General features: G+C 58.8%; 1 protein-coding gene across 1 annotated transcript in view; it reads left to right on the forward strand.

Moving 5' to 3' along the window:
• LOC117228789 (DOMON-like domain-containing protein nahoda) overlaps window positions 1-22,055 on the forward strand; it is a 106,587-nt gene that overhangs the window by 60,256 nt on the left and 24,276 nt on the right. The gene's annotated exons all lie outside the window — the stretch shown is intronic.

Here is a 22,055-nt window from a genome sequence, read left to right on the forward strand (position 1 = left end):
ATCTGCCCGAACCTGCCCGAATCTGTCCGGATCTGCCCGAACCTGCTCGAATCTGCCCCTATCTGCCCGAATCTGCCCGACCTGCCCGAATCTGCCCCTATCTGCCCGAATCTGCCCGGATCTGCCCGAACCTGCCCGAATCTGCCCCTATCTGCCCGAATCTGCCCGACCTGCCCGAATCTGCCCCTATCTGCCCGAATCTGCCCGAATCTGCCCGACCTGCCCGAATCTGCCCGAATCTGCCCGATCTGCCCGAATCTGCCCGACCTGCCCCTATCTGCCCGAACCTGCCCGACCTGCCCGAATCTGCCCGAATCTGCCCGACCTGCCCGAATCTGCCCCTATCTGCCCGAATCTGACCGACCTGTCCGAATCTGCCCGAACCTGCCCGAATCTGCCCGACCTGCCCGAATCTTCCCGAATCTGCCCGACCTGCCCGACCTGCCCTAATCTGCCCGACCTGCCCTAATCTGCCCGACCTGCCCGAATCTGCCCCTATCTGCCCGACATGCCCGAACCTGCCTCTATCTGCCCGACCTGTCCGAATCTGCCCGACCTGCCCGACGTGCCCGAATCTGCCCGAATCTGCCCGACCTGCCCGAATCTGCCCCTATCTGCCCGAATCTGCCCGAACCTGCCCGAATCTGACGGATCTGCCCGAACCTGCCCGAATCTGCCCGAAACTGCCCGACCTGCCCGAATCTGACCGAATCTGCCCGACCTGCCCGAATCTGCCCGAATCTGTCCGACCTGCCAGACCTGCCAGAATCTGCCCGAATCTGCCCGACCTGCCCGACCTGCCCGAATCTGCCCGAATCTGCCCGACCTGCCCGAATCTGCCCCTATCTGCCCGAATCTGACCGACCTGTCCGAATCTGCCCGACCTGCCCGAACCTGCCCGACCTGCCCGAATCTGCCCGAATCTGCCCGACCTGCCCGAAACTGCCCGACCTGCCCGAATCTGCCCGAATCTGCCCGACCTGCCCGAATCTGCCCGAAGCTGCCCGACCTGCCAGACCTGCCCGAATCTGCCCGAATCTGCCCGACCTGCCCGACCTGCCCGAATCTGCCCGACCTGCCCGAATCTGCCCCTATCTGCCCGAATCTGACCGACCTGTCCGAATCTGCCCGAACCTGCCCGAATCTGCCCGACCTGCCCGAATCTTCCCGAATCTGCCCGACCTGCCCGAATCTGCCCGACCTGCCCGACCTGCCCGAATCTGCCCCTATCTGCCCGAATCTGCCCCTATCTGCCCGACCTGCCCATATCTGCCCGAATCTGCCACTATCTGCCCATATCTGCCCCTATCTGCCCGAATCTGCCACTATCTGCCCGAATATGCCCGACCTGCCCGAATCTGCCCGAACCTGCCCGAATCTGCCCGACCTGTCCGAATCTGCCCGAACCTGCCCGACCTGCCCGAATCTGCCCGAATCTGCCCGAATCTGCCCGAATCTGCCCGACCTGCCCGAAACTGCCCGACCTGCCCGAATCTGACCGAATCTGCCCGACCTGCCCGAATCTGCCCGAATCTGTCCGACCTGCCAGATCTGCCAGAATCTGCCCGAATCTGCCCGACCTGCCCGACCTGCCCGAATCTGCCCGAATCTGCCCGACCTGCCCGAATCTGCCCGAATCTGCCCGACCTGCCCGAATCTGCCCGACCTGCCCGACCTGCCCGAATCTGCCCGACCTGCCCGACCTGCCCGAATCTGCCCGACCTGCCCGAATCTGCCCGACCTGCCCGAATCTGCCCGAATCTGCCCGACCTGCCAGACCTGCCCGAATCTGCCCGAACCTGCCTGACCTGCCCGAATCTGTCCGACCTGCCAGATCTGCCAGAATCTGCCCGAATCTGACCGACCTGTCCGAATCTGCCCGAACCTGCCCGAATCTGCCCGACCTGCCCGAATCTTCCCGAATCTGCCCGACCTGCCCGAATCTGCCCGACCTGCCCGACCTGCCCGAATCTGCCCCTATCTGCCCGAATCTGCCCGAACCTGCCCGAATCTGACGGATCTGCCCGAACCTGCCCGAATCTGCCCGAATCTGCCCGACCTGTCCGAATCTGCCCGACCTGCCCGACGTGCCCGAATCTGCCCGAATCTGCCCGACCTGCCCGAATCTGCCCGAACCTGCCCGAATCTGCCCCTATCTGCCCGAATCTGCCCGAATCTGCCCGAATCTGCCCGACCTGCCCGACCTGCCCGAATCTGCCCGAATCTGCCCGAACCTGCCCGACCTGCCCGAATCTGCCCGAATCTGCCCGACCTGCCCGAATCTGCCCCTATCTGCCCGAATCTGACCGACCTGTCCGAATCTGCCCGAACCTGCCCGAATCTGCCCGACCTGCCCGAATCTTCCCGAATCTGCCCGACCTGCCCGACCTGCCCTAATCTGCCCGACCTGCCCTAATCTGCCCGACCTGCCCGAATCTGCCCCTATCTGCCCGACATGCCCGAACCTGCCTCTATCTGCCCGAATCTGTCCCTATCTGCCCGAATCTGCCCGAACCTGCCCATATCTGCCCATGTCTGACCGAAAATGCCCGGACCTGCCCGAATCTGCCCCTATCTGCCCATATCTGCCCCTATCTGCCCGAAAATGCCCGAACCTGCCCGAAAATGCCCGAACCTGCCCGAATCTGCCCATATCTGCCCATATCTGCCCCTATCTGCCCGAATCTGCCACTATATGCCCGAATATGCCCGAACCTGCCCGAATCTGCCCGACCTGCCCGACGTGCCCGAATCTGCCCGACCTGCCCGAAACTGCCCGACCTGCCCGAATCTGCCCGAATCTGCCCGACCTGCCCGAATCTGCCCGAAGCTGCCCGACCTGCCAGACCTGCCCGAATCTGCCCGAATCTGCCCGACCTGCCCGACCTGCCCGAATCTGCCCGACCTGCCCGAATCTGCCCCTATCTGCCCGAATCTGACCGACCTGTCCGAATCTGCCCGAACCTGCCCGAATCTGCCCGACCTGCCCGAATCTTCCCGAATCTGCCCGACCTGCCCGAATCTGCCCGACCTGCCCGACCTGCCCGAATCTGCCCCTATCTGCCCGAATCTGCCCCTATCTGCCCGACCTGCCCATATCTGCCCGAATCTGCCACTATCTGCCCATATCTGCCCCTATCTGCCCGAATCTGCCACTATCTGCCCGAATATGCCCGACCTGCCCGAATCTGCCCGAACCTGCCCGAATCTGCCCGACCTGCCCGAATCTGCCCCTATCTGCCCGAATCTGACCGACCTGTCCGAATCTGCCCGAACCTGCCCGAATCTGCCCGACCTGCCCGAATCTTCCCGAATCTGCCCGACCTGCCCGAATCTGCCCGACCTGCCCGACCTGCCCGAATCTGCCCCTATCTGCCCGAATCTGCCCCTATCTGCCCGACCTGCCATATCTGCCCGAATCTGCCACTATCTGCCCATATCTGCCCCTATCTGCCCGAATCTGCCACTATCTGCCCGAATATGCCCGACCTGCCCGAATCTGCCCGAACCTGCCCGAATCTGCCCGAACCTGCCCGACCTGCCCGAATCTGCCCGAATCTGCCCGAATCTGCCCGAATCTGCCCGACCTGCCCGAAACTGCCCGACCTGCCCGAATCTGACCGAATCTGCCCGACCTGCCCGAATCTGCCCGAATCTGTCCGACCTGCCAGATCTGCCAGAATCTGCCCGAATCTGCCCGACCTGCCCGACCTGCCCGAATCTGCCCGAATCTGCCCGACCTGCCCGAATCTGCCCGAATCTGCCCGACCTGCCCGAATCTGCCCGACCTGCCCGACCTGCCCGAATCTGCCCGACCTGCCCGACCTGCCCGAATCTGCCCGACCTGCCCGAATCTGCCCGACCTGCCCGAATCTGCCCGAATCTGCCCGACCTGCCAGACCTGCCCGAATCTGCCCGAACCTGCCTGACCTGCCCGAATCTGTCCGACCTGCCAGATCTGCCAGAATCTGCCCGAATCTGACCGACCTGTCCGAATCTGCCCGAACCTGCCCGAATCTGCCCGACCTGCCCGAATCTTCCCGAATCTGCCCGACCTGCCCGAATCTGCCCGACCTGCCCGACCTGCCCGAATCTGCCCCTATCTGCCCGAATCTGCCCGAACCTGCCCGAATCTGACGGATCTGCCCGAACCTGCCCGAATCTGCCCGAATCTGCCCGACCTGTCCGAATCTGCCCGACCTGCCCGACGTGCCCGAATCTGCCCGAATCTGCCCGACCTGCCCGAATCTGCCCGAACCTGCCCGAATCTGCCCCTATCTGCCCGAATCTGCCCGAATCTGCCCGACCTGCCCATACCTGCCCGAATCTGCCACTATCTGCCCGACCTGCCCGAATCTGCCCGAATCTGCCCGAATCTGCCCGAATCCTCCCGAATCTGCCCGACCTGTCCGAATCTGCCCCTATCTGCCCGACATGCCCGAACCTGCCTCTATCTGCCCGACCTGTCCGAATCTGCCCGACCTGCCCGACGTGCCCGAATCTGCCCGAATCTGCCCGACCTGCCCGAATCTGCCCCTATCTGCCCGAATCTGCCCGAACCTGCCCGTATCTGACGGATCTGCCCGAACCTGCCCGAATCTGCCCGAATCTGCCCGACCTGTCCGAATCTGCCCGACCTGCCCGACCTGCCCGAATCTGACCGAATCTGCCCGGGCTGCCCGACCTGCCCGAATCTGCCCGAATCTGCCCGAACCTGCCCGACCTGCCCGAATCTGCCCGAATCTGCCCGACCTGCCCGAATCTGCCCCTATCTGCCCCTATCTGCGCGAAAATGCCCGAACCTGCCCGAAAATGCCCGAACCTGCCCGAATCTGCCCATATCTGCCATATCTGCCCCTATCTGCCCGAATCTGCCCGACCTGTCCGAATCTGCCCGAATCTGCCCGAACCTGCCCGAATCTGCCCGACCTGCCCATATCTGCCCGAATCTGCCACTATCTGCCCGAATATGCCCGACCTGCCCGAATCTGCCCGAATCTGCCCGAATCCTCCCGAATCTGCCCGACCTGCCCGACCTGCCCGAATCTGCCCGAATCTGCCCGACCTGCCAGACCTGCCAGACCTGCCAGACCTGCCCGAATCTGCCCGAATCTGCCCGACCTGCCCGACCTGCCCGAATCTGCCCGAATCTGCCCGACCTGCCCGAATCTGCCCCTTTCTGCCCGAATCTGACCGACCTGTCCGAATCTGACCGAACCTGCCCGAATCTGCACGACCTGCCCGAATCTTCCCGAATCTGCCCGACCTGCCCGAATCTGCCCGACCTGCCCGACCTGCCCGAATCTGCCCCTATCTGCCCGAATCTGCCCCTATCTGCCCGACATGCCCGAACCTGCCTCTATCTGCCCGAATCTGCCCCTATCTGCCCGAATCTGCCCGACCTGCCCGAATCTGCCCGAACCTGCCCGAATCTGCCCGACCTGCCCATATCTGCCCGAATCTTCCACTATCTGCCCGAATCTGCCCATATCTGCCCATATCTGCCCCTATCTGCCGAAAATGCCCGAACCTGCCCGAAAATGCCCGAATCTTCCCGAATCTGCCCGACCAGCCCGAATCTGCCCGGGCTGCCCGACCTGCCCTAATCTGCCCGACCTGCCCTAATCTTCCCGAATCTGCCCGAACCTGCCCATATCTGCCCATGTCTGCCCGAAAATGCCCGAACCTGCCCGAATCTGCCCCTATCTGCGCGAAAATGCCCGAACCTGCCCGAAAATGCCCGAATCTGCCCATATCTGCCCATATCTGCCCCTATCTGCCCGAATCTGCCCGACCTGTCCGAATCTGCCCGAATCTGCCCGAACCTGCCCGAATCTGCCCGACCTGCCCATATCTGCCCGAATCTGCCACTATCTGCCCGAATATGCCCGACCTGCCCGAATCTGCCCGAATCTGCCCGAATCCTCCCGAATCTGCCCGACCTGCCCGACCTGCCCGAATCTGCCCGAATCTGCCCGACCTGCCAGACCTGCCAGACCTGCCCGAATCTGCCCGAATCTGCCCGACCTGCCCGACCTGCCCGAATCTGCCCGAATCTGCCCGACCTGCCCGAATCTGCCCTTCTGCCGATCTGACCTGTCCGAATCTGACCGAACCTGCCCGAATCTGCACGACCTGCCCGAATCTTCCGAATCTGCCCGACCTGCCCGAATCTGCCCGACCTGCCCGACCTGCCCGAATCTGCCCCTATCTGCCCGAATCTGCCCTCTGCCGACATGGCCTGCCTCTATCTGCCCGAATCTGCCCCTATCTGCCGAATCTGCCCGAATCTGCCCGAATCTGACCGAATCTGCCCGAATCTGCCCGACCTGCCGAATCTGCCTGAACCTGCCCGAATCTGCCCGAACCTGCCCGACCTGCCCGAATATGCACGAATCTGCCCCTATCTGCCCGAATCTGCCCGACCTGCCCGAATCTGCCCGAACCTACCCGAATCTGCCCGACCTGCCCATATCTGCCCATATCTGCCCGAATCTGCCCGAATCTGCCTTAACCTGCCCGAATCTGCCCAAACCTGCCCGCCCAAATCTGCCCAAATCTGCCCGAATCTGCCTTAATCTGCCCAACCAATCTGCCCAAATCTGCCCAAATCTGCCCAAATCTGCCACTGATTCTGCCGCCCAAATCTGCCCGAATCTGCTTAATCTGCCCGAATCTGCCCCTATCTGCCCGAATCTGACCGACCTGCCCGAATCTGCCACTATCTGCCCATATCTGCCCCTATCAGCCCAAAAATGCCCGAACCTGCCCGAATCTGCCCATATCTGCCCATATCTGCCCGAATCTGCCACTATCTGCCCGAATCTGCCCATATCTGCCCATATCTGCCCCTATCTGCCCGAATCTGCCACTATCTGCCCGAATATGCCCGACCTGCCCGAACCTGCCCGAATCTGCCCGACCTGCCCATATCTGCCCGAATCTGCCACTATCTGCCCATATCTGCCCCTATCTGCCCGAATCTGCCACTATCTGCCCGAATATGCCCGACCTGCCCGAATCTGCCCGAACCTGCCCGGATCTGCCCCTATCTGCCCGAATCTGCCCGACCTGTCCGACCTGCCCGAATCTGCCCGAATCTGCCCCTATCTGCCCGAATCTGCCCGACTCTGCCCGAATCTGCCCGACCTGCCCGAATCTGCCCGAATCTGCCCGAACCTGCCCGAATCTGTCCGGATCTGCCCGAACCTGCCCGAATCTGCCCCTATCTGCCCGAATCTGCCCGACCTGCCCGAATCTGCCCCTATCTGCCCGAATCTGCCCGGATCTGCCCGAACCTGCCCGAATCTGCCCCTATCTGCCCGAATCTGCCCGACCTGCCCGAATCTGCCCCTATCTGCCCGAATCTGCCCGAATCTGCCCGACCTGCCCGAATCTGCCCGAATCTGCCCGATCTGCCCGAATCTGCCCGACCTGCCCCTATCTGCCCGAACCTGCCCGACCTGCCCGAATCTGCCCGAATCTGCCCGACCTGCCCGAATCTGCCCCTATCTGCCCGAATCTGACCGACCTGTCCGAATCTGCCCGAACCTGCCCGAATCTGCCCGACCTGCACGAATCTTCCCGAATCTGCCCGACCTGCCCGACCTGCCCTAATCTGCCCGACCTGCCCTAATCTGCCCGACCTGCCCGAATCTGCCCCTATCTGTCCGAATCTGCCCGACCTGCCCGACGTGCCCGAATCTGCCCGAATCTGCCCGACCTGCCCGAATCTGCCCCTATCTGCCCGAATCTGCCCGACCTGCCCGAATCTGCCCCTATCTGCCCGAATCTGCCCGAACCTGCCCGAATCTGACGGATCTGCCCGAACCTGCCCGAATCTGCCCGAAACTGCCCGACCTGCCCGAATCTGACCGAATCTGCCCGACCTGCCCGAATCTGCCCGAATCTGTCCGACCTGCCAGACCTGCCAGAATCTGCCCGAATCTGCCCGACCTGCCCGACCTGCCCGAATCTGCCCGAATCTGCCCGACCTGCCCGAATCTGCCCCTATCTGCCCGAATCTGACCGACCTGTCCGAATCTGCCCGACCTGCCCGAATCTGCCCCTATCTGCCCGAATCTGACCGACCTGTCCGAATCTGCCCGACCTGCCCGAATCTTCCCGAATCTGCCCGACCTGCCCGAATCTGCCCGACCTGCCCGACCTGCCCGAATCTGCCCGAATCTGCCCGACCTGCCCGAATCTGCCCGAATCTGCCCGACCTGCCAGACCTGCCCGAATCTGCCCGAACCTGCCCGACCTGCCCGAATCTGCCCGAATCTGCCCGACCTGCCCGAATCTGCCCCTATCTGCCCGAATCTGACCGACCTGTCCGAATCTGCCCGAACCTGCCCGAATCTGCCCGACCTGCCCGAATCTTCCCGAATCTGCCCGACCTGCCCGAATCTGCCCGACCTGCCCGACCTGCCCGAATCTGCCCCTATCTGCCCGAATCTGCCCCTATCTGCCCGACATGCCCGAACCTGCCTCTATCTGCCCGAATCTGCCCCTATCTGCCCGAATCTGCCCGAATCTGCCCGAATCTGACCGAATCTGCCCGAATTGCCCGACCTGCCCGAATCTGCCTGAACCTGCCCGAATCTGCCCGAACCTGCCCGACCTGCCCGAATATGCACGAATCTGCCCCTATCTGCCCGAATCTGCCCGACCTGCCCGAATCTGCCCGAACCTGCCCGAATCTGCCCGACCTGCCCATATCTGCCCATATCTGCCCGAATCTGCCCGAATCTGCCTTAACCTGCCCGAATCTGCCCAAACCTGCCCGCCCAAATCTGCCCAAATCTGCCCGAATCTGCCTTAATCTGCCCAAATCTGCCCAATTCTGCCCAAATCTGCCCAAATCTGCCAAAATCTGCCCGATTCTGCCCGCCCAAATCTGCCCGAATCTGCCTTAATCTGCCCAAATCTGCCCAAATCTGCCCAAATCAGCCCGCCCAAATCTGCCCAAATATGCCCGCCCAAATCTGCCCCTATCTGCCCGAATCTGCCCGAACCTGCCCGAATCTGCCCGACCTGCCCGAATCTGCCCCTATCTGCCCGAATCTGCCCGACCTGTCCGACCTGCCCGAATCTGCCCGAATCTGCCCGACCTGCCCGAATATGCCCGACCTGCCCGAATCTGCCCGAATCTGCCCAACCTGCCCGAATCCTCCCGAATCTGCCCGACCTGCCCGACCTGCCCGAATCTGCCCGAATCTGCCCAAATCTGCCCGACCTGCCCGAATCTGCCCGAACCTGCCCGACCTGCCCGAACCTGCCCGAATCTGCCCGACCTGCCCGAAACTGCCCGACCTGCCCGAATCTGCCCGAACCTGCCCGAGTCTGCCCGACCTGCCCGAACCTGCCCGACCTGCCCGAATCTGCCCGAATCTGCCCAAACCTGCCCGCCCAAATCTGCCCAAATCTGCCCGAATCTGCCTTAATCTGCCCAAATCTGCCCAATTCTGCCCAAATCTGCCCAAATCTGCCAAAATCTGCCCGATTCTGCCCGCCCAAATCTGCCCGAATCTGCCTTAATCTGCCCAAATCTGCCCAAATCTGCCCGCCCAAATCTGCCCAAATCAGCCCGCCCAAATCTGCCCAAATATGCCCGCCCAAATCTGCCCCTATCTGCCCGAATCTGCCCGAACCTGCCCGAATCTGCCCGAATCTGCCCAAATCTGCCCGACCTGCCCGAATCTGCCCGAACCTGCCCGACCTGCCCGAACCTGCCCGAATCTGCCCGACCTGCCCGAAACTGCCCGACCTGCCCGAATCTGCCCGAATCTGCCCGACCTGCCCGAATCTGCCCGAATCTGCCCGACCTGCCAGACCTGCCCGAATCTGCCCGAATCTGCCCGACCTGCCCGACCTGCCCGAATCTGCCCGACCTGCCCGAATCTGCCCCTATCTGCCCGAATCTGACCGACCTGTCCGAATCTGCCCGAACCTGCCCGAATCTGCCCGACCTGCCCGAATCTTCCCGAATCTGCCCGACCTGCCCGAATCTGCCCGACCTGCCCGACCTGCCCGAATCTGCCCCTATCTGCCCGAATCTGCCCCTATCTGCCCGACCTGCCCATATCTGCCCGAATCTGCCACTATCTGCCCATATCTGCCCCTATCTGCCCGAATCTGCCACTATCTGCCCGAATATGCCCGACGTGCCCGAATCTGCCCGAACCTGCCCGAATCTGCCACTATCTGCCCATATCTGCCCCTATCTGCCCAAAAATGCCCGAACCTGCCCGAAAATGCCCGAACCTGCCCGAATCTGCCCATATCTGCCCATATCTGCCCGAATCTGCCACTATCTGCCCGAATCTGCCCATATCTGCCCATATCTGCCCCTATCTGCCCGAATCTGCCCGAACCTGCCCGAATCTGCCCGACCTGCCCATATCTGCCCGAATCTGCCACTATCTGCCCGAATATGCCCGACCTGCCCGAATCTGCCCATATCTGCCCCTATCTGCCCGAATCTGCCACTATCTGCCCGAATATGCCCGACCTGCCCGAATCTGCCCGAACCTGCCCGAATCTGCCCGACCTGTCCGAATCTGCCCGAATCTGCCCGACCTGCCCGAATCTGCCCGAACCTGCCCGACCTGCCCGAATATGCCCGACCTGCCCGAATCTGCCCGGATCTGCCCAACCTGCCCGAATCCTCCCGAATCTGCCCGACCTGCCCGAATCTGCCCGAATCTGCCCGACCTGCCCGAAACTGCCTCTATCTGCCCGAATCTGCCCCTATCTGCCCGAAGCTGCCCGAAGCTGCCCGAATCTGCCCGAATCTGCCCGAACCTTCCCATATCTGCCCATGTCTGCCCGAAAATGCCCGAACCTGCCCGAATCTGCCCCTATCTGCCCATATCTGCCCCTATCTGCCCGAAAATGCCCGAACCTGCCCGAAAATGCCCGAACCTGCCCCTATCTGCCCGAATCTGCCCGAATCTGCCCGACCTGCCCGAATCTGCCCGAATCTGCCCGACCTGCCAGACCTGCCCGAATCTGCCCGAATCCTCCCGAATCTGCCCGACCTGCCCGACCTGCCCGAATCTGCCCGAATCTGCCCGACCTGCCAGACCTGCCAGACCTGCCAGACCTGCCCGAATCTGCCCGAATCTGCCCGACCTGCCCGACCTGCCCGAATCTGCCCGAATCTGCCCGACCTGCCCGAATCTGCCCCTTTCTGCCCGAATCTGACCGACCTGTCCGAATCTGACCGAACCTGCCCGAATCTGCACGACCTGCCCGAATCTTCCCGAATCTGCCCGACCTGCCCGAATCTGCCCGACCTGCCCGACCTGCCCGAATCTGCCCCTATCTGCCCGAATCTGCCCCTATCTGCCCGACATGCCCGAACCTGCCTCTATCTGCCCGAATCTGCCCCTATCTGCCCGAATCTGCCCGAATCTGCCCGAGTCTGACCGAATCTGCCCGAATCTGCCCGACCTGCCCGAATCTGCCTGAACCTGCCCGAATCTGCCCGAACCTGCCCGACCTGCCCGAATATGCACGAATCTGCCCCTATCTGCCCGAATCTGCCCGACCTGCCCGAATCTGCCCGAACCTACCCGAATCTGCCCGACCTGCCCATATCTGCCCATATCTGCCCGAATCTGCCCGAATCTGCCTTAACCTGCCCGAATCTGCCCAAACCTGCCCGCCCAAATCTGCCCAAATCTGCCCGAATCTGCCTTAATCTGCCCAAATCTGCCCAATTCTGCCCAAATCTGCCCAAATCTGCCCAAATCTGCCCAAATCTGCCCAAATCTGCCCGATTCTGCCCGCCCAAATCTGCCCGAATCTGCCTTAATCTGCCCGAATCTGCCCCTATCTGCCCGAATCTGACCGACCTGCCCGAATCTGCCACTATCTGCCCATATCTGCCCCTATCAGCCCAAAAATGCCCGAACCTGCCCGAATCTGCCCATATCTGCCCATATCTGCCCGAATCTGCCACTATCTGCCCGAATCTGCCCATATCTGCCCATATCTGCCCCTATCTGCCCGAATCTGCCACTATCTGCCCGAATATGCCCGACCTGCCCGAACCTGCCCGAATCTGCCCGACCTGCCCATATCTGCCCGAATCTGCCACTATCTGCCCATATCTGCCCCTATCTGCCCGAATCTGCCACTATCTGCCCGAATATGCCCGACCTGCCCGAATCTGCCCGAACCTGCCCGGATCTGCCCCTATCTGCCCGAATCTGCCCGACCTGTCCGACCTGCCCGAATCTGCCCGAATCTGCCCCTATCTGCCCGAATCTGCCCGACTCTGCCCGAATCTACCCGACCTGCCCGAATCTGCCCGAATCTGCCCGAACCTGCCCGAATCTGTCCGGATCTGCCCGAACCTGCCCGAATCTGCCCCTATCTGCCCGAATCTGCCCGACCTGCCCGAATCTGCCCCTATCTGCCCGAATCTGCCCGGATCTGCCCGAACCTGCCCGAATCTGCCCCTATCTGCCCGAATCTGCCCGACCTGCCCGAATCTGCCCCTATCTGCCCGAATCTGCCCGAATCTGCCCGACCTGCCCGAATCTGCCCGAATCTGCCCGATCTGCCCGAATCTGCCCGACCTGCCCCTATCTGCCCGAACCTGCCCGACCTGCCCGAATCTGCCCGAATCTGCCCGACCTGCCCGAATCTGCCCCTATCTGCCCGAATCTGACCGACCTGTCCGAATCTGCCCGAACCTGCCCGAATCTGCCCGACCTGCACGAATCTTCCCGAATCTGCCCGACCTGCCCGACCTGCCCTAATCTGCCCGACCTGCCCTAATCTGCCCGACCTGCCCGAATCTGCCCCTATCTGTCCGAATCTGCCCGACCTGCCCGACGTGCCCGAATCTGCCCGAATCTGCCCGACCTGCCCGAATCTGCCCCTATCTGCCCGAATCTGCCCGACCTGCCCGAATCTGCCCCTATCTGCCCGAATCTGCCCGAACCTGCCCGAATCTGACGGATCTGCCCGAACCTGCCCGAATCTGCCCGAAACTGCCCGACCTGCCCGAATCTGACCGAATCTGCCCGACCTGCCCGAATCTGCCCGAATCTGTCCGACCTGCCAGACCTGCCAGAATCTGCCCGAATCTGCCCGACCTGCCCGACCTGCCCGAATCTGCCCGAATCTGCCCGACCTGCCCGAATCTGCCCCTATCTGCCCGAATCTGACCGACCTGTCCGAATCTGCCCGACCTGCCCGAATCTGCCCCTATCTGCCCGAATCTGACCGACCTGTCCGAATCTGCCCGACCTGCCCGAATCTTCCCGAATCTGCCCGACCTGCCCGAATCTGCCCGACCTGCCCGACCTGCCCGAATCTGCCCGAATCTGCCCGACCTGCCCGAATCTGCCCGAATCTGCCCGACCTGCCAGACCTGCCCGAATCTGCCCGAACCTGCCCGACCTGCCCGAATCTGCCCGAATCTGCCCGACCTGCCCGAATCTGCCCCTATCTGCCCGAATCTGACCGACCTGTCCGAATCTGCCCGAACCTGCCCGAATCTGCCCGACCTGCCCGAATCTTCCCGAATCTGCCCGACCTGCCCGAATCTGCCCGACCTGCCCGACCTGCCCGAATCTGCCCCTATCTGCCCGAATCTGCCCCTATCTGCCCGACATGCCCGAACCTGCCTCTATCTGCCCGAATCTGCCCCTATCTGCCCGAATCTGCCCGAATCTGCCCGAATCTGACCGAATCTGCCCGAATCTGCCCGACCTGCCCGAATCTGCCTGAACCTGCCCGAATCTGCCCGAACCTGCCCGACCTGCCCGAATATGCACGAATCTGCCCCTATCTGCCCGAATCTGCCCGACCTGCCCGAATCTGCCCGAACCTGCCCGAATCTGCCCGACCTGCCCATATCTGCCCATATCTGCCCGAATCTGCCCGAATCTGCCTTAACCTGCCCGAATCTGCCCAAACCTGCCCGCCCAAATCTGCCCAAATCTGCCCGAATCTGCCTTAATCTGCCCAAATCTGCCCAATTCTGCCCAAATCTGCCCAAATCTGCCAAAATCTGCCCGATTCTGCCCGCCCAAATCTGCCCGAATCTGCCTTAATCTGCCCAAATCTGCCCAAATCTGCCCAAATCAGCCCGCCCAAATCTGCCCAAATATGCCCGCCCAAATCTGCCCCTATCTGCCCGAATCTGCCCGAACCTGCCCGAATCTGCCCGACCTGCCCGAATCTGCCCCTATCTGCCCGAATCTGCCCGACCTGTCCGACCTGCCCGAATCTGCCCGAATCTGCCCGACCTGCCCGAATATGCCCGACCTGCCCGAATCTGCCCGAATCTGCCCAACCTGCCCGAATCTGACCGAATCTGCCCGAATCTGCCCGACCTGCCCGAATCTGCCTGAACCTGCCCGAATCTGCCCGAACCTGCCCGACCTGCCCGAATATGCACGAATCTGCCCCTATCTGCCCGAATCTGCCCGACCTGCCCGAATCTGCCCGAACCTGCCCGAATCTGCCCGACCTGCCCATATCTGCCCATATCTGCCCGAATCTGCCCGAATCTGCCTTAACCTGCCCGAATCTGCCCAAACCTGCCCGCCCAAATCTGCCCAAATCTGCCCGAATCTGCCTTAATCTGCCCAAATCTGCCCAATTCTGCCCAAATCTGCCCAAATCTGCCAAAATCTGCCCGATTCTGCCCGCCCAAATCTGCCCGAATCTGCCTTAATCTGCCCAAATCTGCCCAAATCTGCCCGCCCAAATCTGCCCAAATCAGCCCGCCCAAATCTGCCCAAATATGCCCGCCCAAATCTGCCCCTATCTGCCCGAATCTGCCCGAACCTGCCCGAATCTGCCCGAATCTGCCCAAATCTGCCCGACCTGCCCGAATCTGCCCGAACCTGCCCGACCTGCCCGAACCTGCCCGAATCTGCCCGACCTGCCCGAAACTGCCCGACCTGCCCGAATCTGCCCGAATCTGCCCGACCTGCCCGAATCTGCCCGAATCTGCCCGACCTGCCAGACCTGCCCGAATCTGCCCGAATCTGCCCGACCTGCCCGACCTGCCCGAATCTGCCCGACCTGCCCGAATCTGCCCCTATCTGCCCGAATCTGACCGACCTGTCCGAATCTGCCCGAACCTGCCCGAATCTGCCCGACCTGCCCGAATCTTCCCGAATCTGCCCGACCTGCCCGAATCTGCCCGACCTGCCCGACCTGCCCGAATCTGCCCCTATCTGCCCGAATCTGCCCCTATCTGCCCGACCTGCCCATATCTGCCCGAATCTGCCACTATCTGCCCATATCTGCCCCTATCTGCCCGAATCTGCCACTATCTGCCCGAATATGCCCGACGTGCCCGAATCTGCCCGAACCTGCCCGAATCTGCCACTATCTGCCCATATCTGCCCCTATCTGCCCAAAAATGCCCGAACCTGCCCGAAAATGCCCGAACCTGCCCGAAAATGCCCGAACCTGCCCCTATCTGCCCGAATCTGCCCGAATCTGCCCGACCTGCCCGAATCTGCCCGAATCTGCCCGATCTGCCCGAATCTGCCCGACCTGCCCCTATCTGCCCGACCTGCCCGAATCTGCCCGAATCTTCCATTATCTGCCCGAATCTGCCCATATCTGCCCCTATCTGCCCGAAAATGCCCGAACCTGCCCGAAAATGCCCGAACCTGCCCGAATCTGCCCCTATCTGCCCGACCTGCCCGAATCTGCCTCTATCTGCCCGAATCTGCCCCTATCTGCCCGAAGCTGCCCGACCTGTCCGAATCTGCCCGAATCTGCCCGACCTGCCCGAATCTGCCCGAACCTGCCCGACCTGCCCGAATATGCCCGACCTGCCCGAATCTGCCCGGATCTGCCCAACCTGCCCGAATCCTCCCGAATCTGCCCGACCTGCCCGACCTGCCCGAATCTGCCCGAATCTGCCCGAATCTGCCCCTATCTGCCCATATCTGCCTCTATCTGCCCGAATCTGCCCCTATCTGCCCGAAGCTGCCCGAAGCTGCCCGAATCTGCCCGAATCTGCCCGAACCTTCCCATATCTGCCCATGTCTGCCCGAAAATGCCCGAACCTGCCCGAATCTGCCCCTATCTGCCCATATCTGCCCCTATCTGCCCGAAAATGCCCGAACCTGCCCGAAAATGCCCGAACCTGCCCCTATCTGCCCGAATCTGCCCATATCTGCCCCTATCTGCCCGAAAATGCCCGAACATGCCCGAAAATGCCCGAACCTGCCCGAAAATGGCCGAACCTGCCCGAATCTGCCCCTATCTGCCCGACCTGCCCGAATCTGCCCGAATCTGCCCGAATCTGCCCAAATCTGCCCGAATCTGCCTTAATATGCCCAAATCTGCCCGCCCAAATCTGCCCGAATCTGCCTTAATCTGCCCAACTCTGCCCGCCCAAACCTGCCCGCCCAAATTTGCTCAAATCTGCCCAAATCTGCCCGAATCTGCCCTAATCTGCCCAAATCTGCCCAATTCTGCCCAAATCCGCCCGCCCAAATCTGCCCATGTCTGACCGCCCAAATCTGCCCAAATCTGTCCGAACCTGCCCAAATCTGCCCAAATATGCCCAAATCTGTTCGCCCAAATCTGCCCGCCCAAATCTGCCCAAATCTGCCCACCCAAATCTGCCCAAATCTGCCCGAATCTGCCTTAATCTGCCCAAATCTGCCCAATTGTGCCCAAATCTGCCCGCCCAAATCTGCCCAAATCTGCCCAATTCTGCCAAAATCTGCCGCCCAAACCTGCCCGCCCAAATCTGCCCAAATCTGCCCAGATCTGCCCGAATCTGCCTTAATCTGCCCAAATCTTCCCAATTCTGCCCAAATCTGCCCAAATCTGCCCGAATCTGCCTTAATCTGCCAAAATCTGCCGCCCAAACCTGCCCGCCCAAATCTGCCCAAATCTGCCCAAATCTGCCCGAATCTGCCTTAATCTGCCCAAATCTTCCCAATTCGGCCCAAATCTGCCCGCCCAAATCTGCCCAAATCTGCCCAAATCTGTCCGCCCAAACCTGCCCACCCAAATCTGCCCAAATCTGCCCGAATCTGCCTTCATCTGCCCAATTCTGCCCAAATCTGCCCAAATCTGCCAAAATCTGCCCGAATCTGCCCAAATCTGCCCAATTCTGCCCAAATCTGCCCATGTCTGACCGCCCAAATGTGCCCAAATCTGCCCGAATCTGCCTTAATCTGCCAAAATCTGCCGCCCAAACCTGCCCGCCCAAATCTGCCCAAATCTGCCCAAATCTGCCCAAATCTGCCCGAATCTGCCTTAATCTGCCCAAATCTTCCCAATTCGGCCCAAATCTGCCCAAATCTGCCCAAATCTGTCCGCCCAAACCTGCCCACCCAAATCTGCCCAAATCTGCCCGAATCTGCCTTAATCTGCCCAATTCTGCCCAAATCTGCCCAAATCTGCCCAATTCTGCCCAAATCTGCCCAAATCTGCCCATGTCTGACCGCCCAAATCTGCCCAAATATGCCCGCCCAAATCTGCCCAAATCTGCCCAAATCTGCCCAAATCTGCCAAAATCTGCCTTAATCTGCCCAAATCTGCCCAATTCTGCCCAAATCTGCCCGCCCAAATCTGCCCATGTCTGACCGCCCAAATCTGCCCAAATATGCCCGCCCAAATCTGCCCAAATCTGCCCAAATCTGCCCGAAAATTCCCGAACCTGCCCGAATCTGCCCCTATCTGCCCTTATCTGCCCCTATCTGCCCGAAAATGCCCGAACCTGCCCGAAAATGCCCGAACCTGCCCGAATCTGCCCCTATCTGCCCGACCTGCCCGACCTGCCCGAATCTGCCCGAATCTGCCCGAACCTGCCCGACCTGCCCGAATCTGCCCGAATCTGCCCGACCTGCCCGAATCTGCCCGAATCTGCCCGAACCTGCCCGAATCTGCCCAAATCTGCCCGAATCTGCCTTAATATGCCCAAATCTGCCCAAATCTGCCCGAATCTGCCCTAATCTGCCCAAATCTGCCCAATTCTGCCCAAATCCGCCCGCCCAAATCTGCCCAAATCTGCCCACCCAAATCTGCCCAAATCTGCCCGAATCTGCCTTAATCTGCCCAAATCTGCCCAATTCTGCCCAAATCTGCCCGCCCAAATCTGCCCAATTCTGCCAAAATCTGCCGCCCAAACCTGCCCGCCCAAATCTGCCCAAATCTGCCCAAATCTGCCCGAATCTGCCTTAATCTGCCCAAATCTTCCCACTTCTGCCCAAATCTGCCCGCCCAAATCTGCCCAAATCTGCCCAAATCTGCCCAAATCTGTCCGAATCTGCCTTAATCTGCCCAATTCTGCCCAAATCTGCCCGCCCAAATCTGCCCAAATCTGCCCAAATCTACCCAAATCTGTCCGCCCAAACCTGCCCGCCCAAATCTACCCAAATCTGCCCAAATATGCCCGCCCAAATCTGCCCAAATCTGTCAAAATCTGCCTTAATCTGCCCAAATCTGCCCAATTCTGCCCAAATCTGCCCAAATCTGCCCGCCCAAATCTGCCCATGTCTGACCGCCCAAATCTGCCCAAATATGCCCGCCCAAATCTGCCCAAATCTGCCCAAATCTGCCCGCCCAAACCTGCCCAAATCTGCCCAAATCTGCCCGCCCAAACCTGCCCGCCCAAATCTGCCCAAATATGCCCGCCCAGATATGCCCGCCCAAATCTGCCCAAATCTGCCCGCCCAAACCTGCCCAAATCTGCCCGAATCTGCCCGACCAAATCTGCCCGAATCTGCCCGCCCAAATCTGCCCAAATCTGCCCAAATCTGCCCGAATCTGCCTTAATCTGCCCAAATCTGCCCGCCCAAACCTGCCCGCCCAAATCTGCCCGAATCTGCCCGCCCGAATCTGCCCAAATTTGCCCAAATCTGCCCAAATCTGCCCAAATCTGCCCGCCCAAACCTGCCCGCCCAAATCTGCCCAAATCTGCCCAAATCTGCCCACCCAAATCTGCCCAAATCTGCCCGAATCTGCCTTAATCTGCCCAAATCTGCCCGCCCAAACCTGCCCGCCCAAATCTGCCCGAATCTGCCCGCCCGAATCTGCCCAAATCTGCCCAAATCTGCCCAAATCTGCCCGAATCTGCCCGCCCAAATCTGTCCGAATCTGCCTTAATCTGCCCAAATCTGTCCAAATCTGCCCGCCCAAACCTGCCCAAATCTGCCCGAATCTGCCCGCCCATATCTGCCCAAATCTGCCCATATCGGCCCATATATATCATTACAAAATAACGTATAAAGACAACAATTTACAGAAGAATCTCAGTTGCCAGTTTCGAAAGATGCGTTCTTCGTCGAAGTTACCTCGAAGTAGCTCATAAAACGCTTTGCGCTGCTCGCTCCGAACATTCCCTAAGAACAACAGTATCGTTTACGCCGTTCCAAAACCACGTCCGATCGTCGAGAGCCACCCGGGCACTTGACGCACGACCAGTTCGGAATCACCCGGTATAAGATGAACGAGAAACATCGATATTTGTCGAATACTTGAAAATCTCGATCCGCGGGAAAGCTGGCCGAAACGTGGCGCGCCGTTCGTGCGTGTGCACGGGCCTGCGTACGTGTCTGTACGGCTTTTAAAATTTTTTCGACTTCCATCAATATTTGCTCTGGCGTTCTCTCTCCTCTCCGGCCGGGTACGTCGAGCTTCACCCTCTACCTGTATCGACCGTGTACACGTGTGCACCCACGTATTTGCTCGTGCCGCGGCGACTCGCACAAGTGCGCGAGGAGAAGCCGATCCATAAAGTGATAGAGAGAGAGTGAGAGAGAGGGAGGGAGGGTGGCTGAAGAGACTCTCTCTATTAGAGAGGGATACACGGAGCTGCTTTAAACCCTGTCGTAGATCGGGAAAGAGTATAATGTTGCCGAACGTCGACAAACAGAACGGTTAGGGTTTGTTTCTTTGCCAGGTGGACCGATACGAATATGCGCGACAAAAGCTGGTACCATTGTGACACTCGTAACGGGAACAGGTACCGTTTCCCTTTTTCCCGCTGTCCTCTCTCTCTCTCTCTCTCTCTCTCTCTCTCTCTCTCTCTCTCTCTCTCTCTCTCTGGAATCTGTTTTCGCTCACTCGTCAACCGTAAAGGCATCCGATTTTCACCCTCCGACGAAAACCATCCCTCCCCGAAGTGTACACGGTCACGTTTTTTCACCACTCGACATTTTTGGGCTGATGGAAATTATCGAATTTCGAAAGTGGAATTTGGAACTGTAGGATCTGGGGATTCGCGGTGAATCCCGTATGAAAAATCCACTTGTCTTCTCTGAACACGCTATTCGCGTTTTTCAGCCCGGACCTACGCAATAATTATGCGGTCGACCGTGCTTAGGAACGATTGCAGCTTTATTCTCCGATTTTTGAAACGAACTTTTCGGGATTATTCCTGCGGAGATTACGTAGGTCCTTTTTGTTTCTTTCTTCATGGTATAATAAATATCTCTAATTTGCTGTTCGAGGTACTTTACGGTGATCATTATTAGATTGCGAGATAAACATTTAAAACTGTGATTAGGAGATTGTGGATCTTTATGCAAAATAAAGTTTATCTGCGTTCGTCGTATGAAACAGGAGCCACTTCAGAAATGTAAATCATGCGTATATATATTATATTATATGTATATAAATTAGATACTAGAAGTACACCCGCTGGCAAATAACCTTTCATCAAAATCTGTTTACTGATATTCTACATATACAGTAGAACCTCAATTACCCGGGCTAAGCCGGCTGACATAAATGTTCAGATAATGGAACAATTAGTTAATTGCAGTGTCAGATTTAATCCTTATCGATTTGTGCAATAAAATATTTTGCACGTGGATTGCTCCAGATCGAGCTGAACACATGCAAAACCTATTTGCATAATAGATCATTTTCATTTTATAGAACCCAATAATCGAGGTTCTAGTGTAATTGCTAACACGTTTAATTTTATTTTGAATTTTATGCTTCTGCCTCGAGAACGCCGTATCTCGTGTCGTTGTCGGTCCTAGATGTCAGTTCATAGGAAAAAGCATATTTCCAATACATCGCTTGGAAATTAATTAATTAGGTAACTTGAAAATTAATTAATTACATAACTTAGATATTAATTATTTATATAACTTGAAAATTAATTAATTACATAACCTAGAAATTAATTAATTCAATAACTTGAAAATTAATTAATTACATAACCTAGAAATTAATTAATTCAATAACCTGAAAATTAATTAATTACATAACCTAGAAATTAATGAATTGTATAACTTAGAAAATTGAATGTTCCCCGAGCGCTGTGCGCTGTATCGAATGCTAAAAACGTATCGTGACGCGAAATGAAATTTTCCTCGGGATGTTGCTTCGAAGCGGAAAGCGCGTTGCCGTGTCCCCGGGATTCTCGCGAGGATCACGCCGCGTCTCCCGGGGCAGGGTCTGTGCCTTTGTAAACCGTTTCGGCTCTATTTCTGCCGGTATATCGAGGTATTTCATTTGGCAATACTTTATTATCGACCTCGAGATATGAAGTGGGAGGACCGGCGGGGTTGCGTCGGCGAGGAGTCTCGCTATGGTGTCGAGGGGGCTAGGGGGGTTGCTTCTGGGGGATGGGGGCTCGGAAGGGACAGAGGAGGATGGAGAGAAACAGAGTAATAGACCCCGGGCACGACCACTGAGGCCACGGGCACACAAAGTCCGCGTGGGGTGTCACGAAACAATTCCCAACTGAATAATATTAGTATCTAACAATGGAGCTGCTAAATTGAAATACAGAGAGAGAGAGAGAGAGAGAGTCATCCCTGCATTCTCTATATTCCTCTGTCTGCTCCTGCCTCTCTTTCGTTCTCCTACTCGTTCTCTCGTTCTCTCTCTCTCTCTCTCTCACTCTTTCAGTATCATAGTTGGTGAATATGTGCATGAAGTTGGGGGTTATGACTATACCATACTGTTCTCCCAAATCGTAGTTTAATTGACTGCGGAATTAGTCTCTGCGGTTATATTTGTTGACCGTTCGACAGCGATTAAGAAAAAACTAAATTAAAATTCTAAGTTAGTCAGAAGAAAATATTCATTGG

The sequence above is a fragment of the Megalopta genalis genome, chromosome 1 (assembly GCF_051020955.1).
Source record: "Megalopta genalis isolate 19385.01 chromosome 1, iyMegGena1_principal, whole genome shotgun sequence".
Lineage (NCBI taxonomy): Eukaryota > Metazoa > Arthropoda > Insecta > Hymenoptera > Halictidae > Megalopta > Megalopta genalis.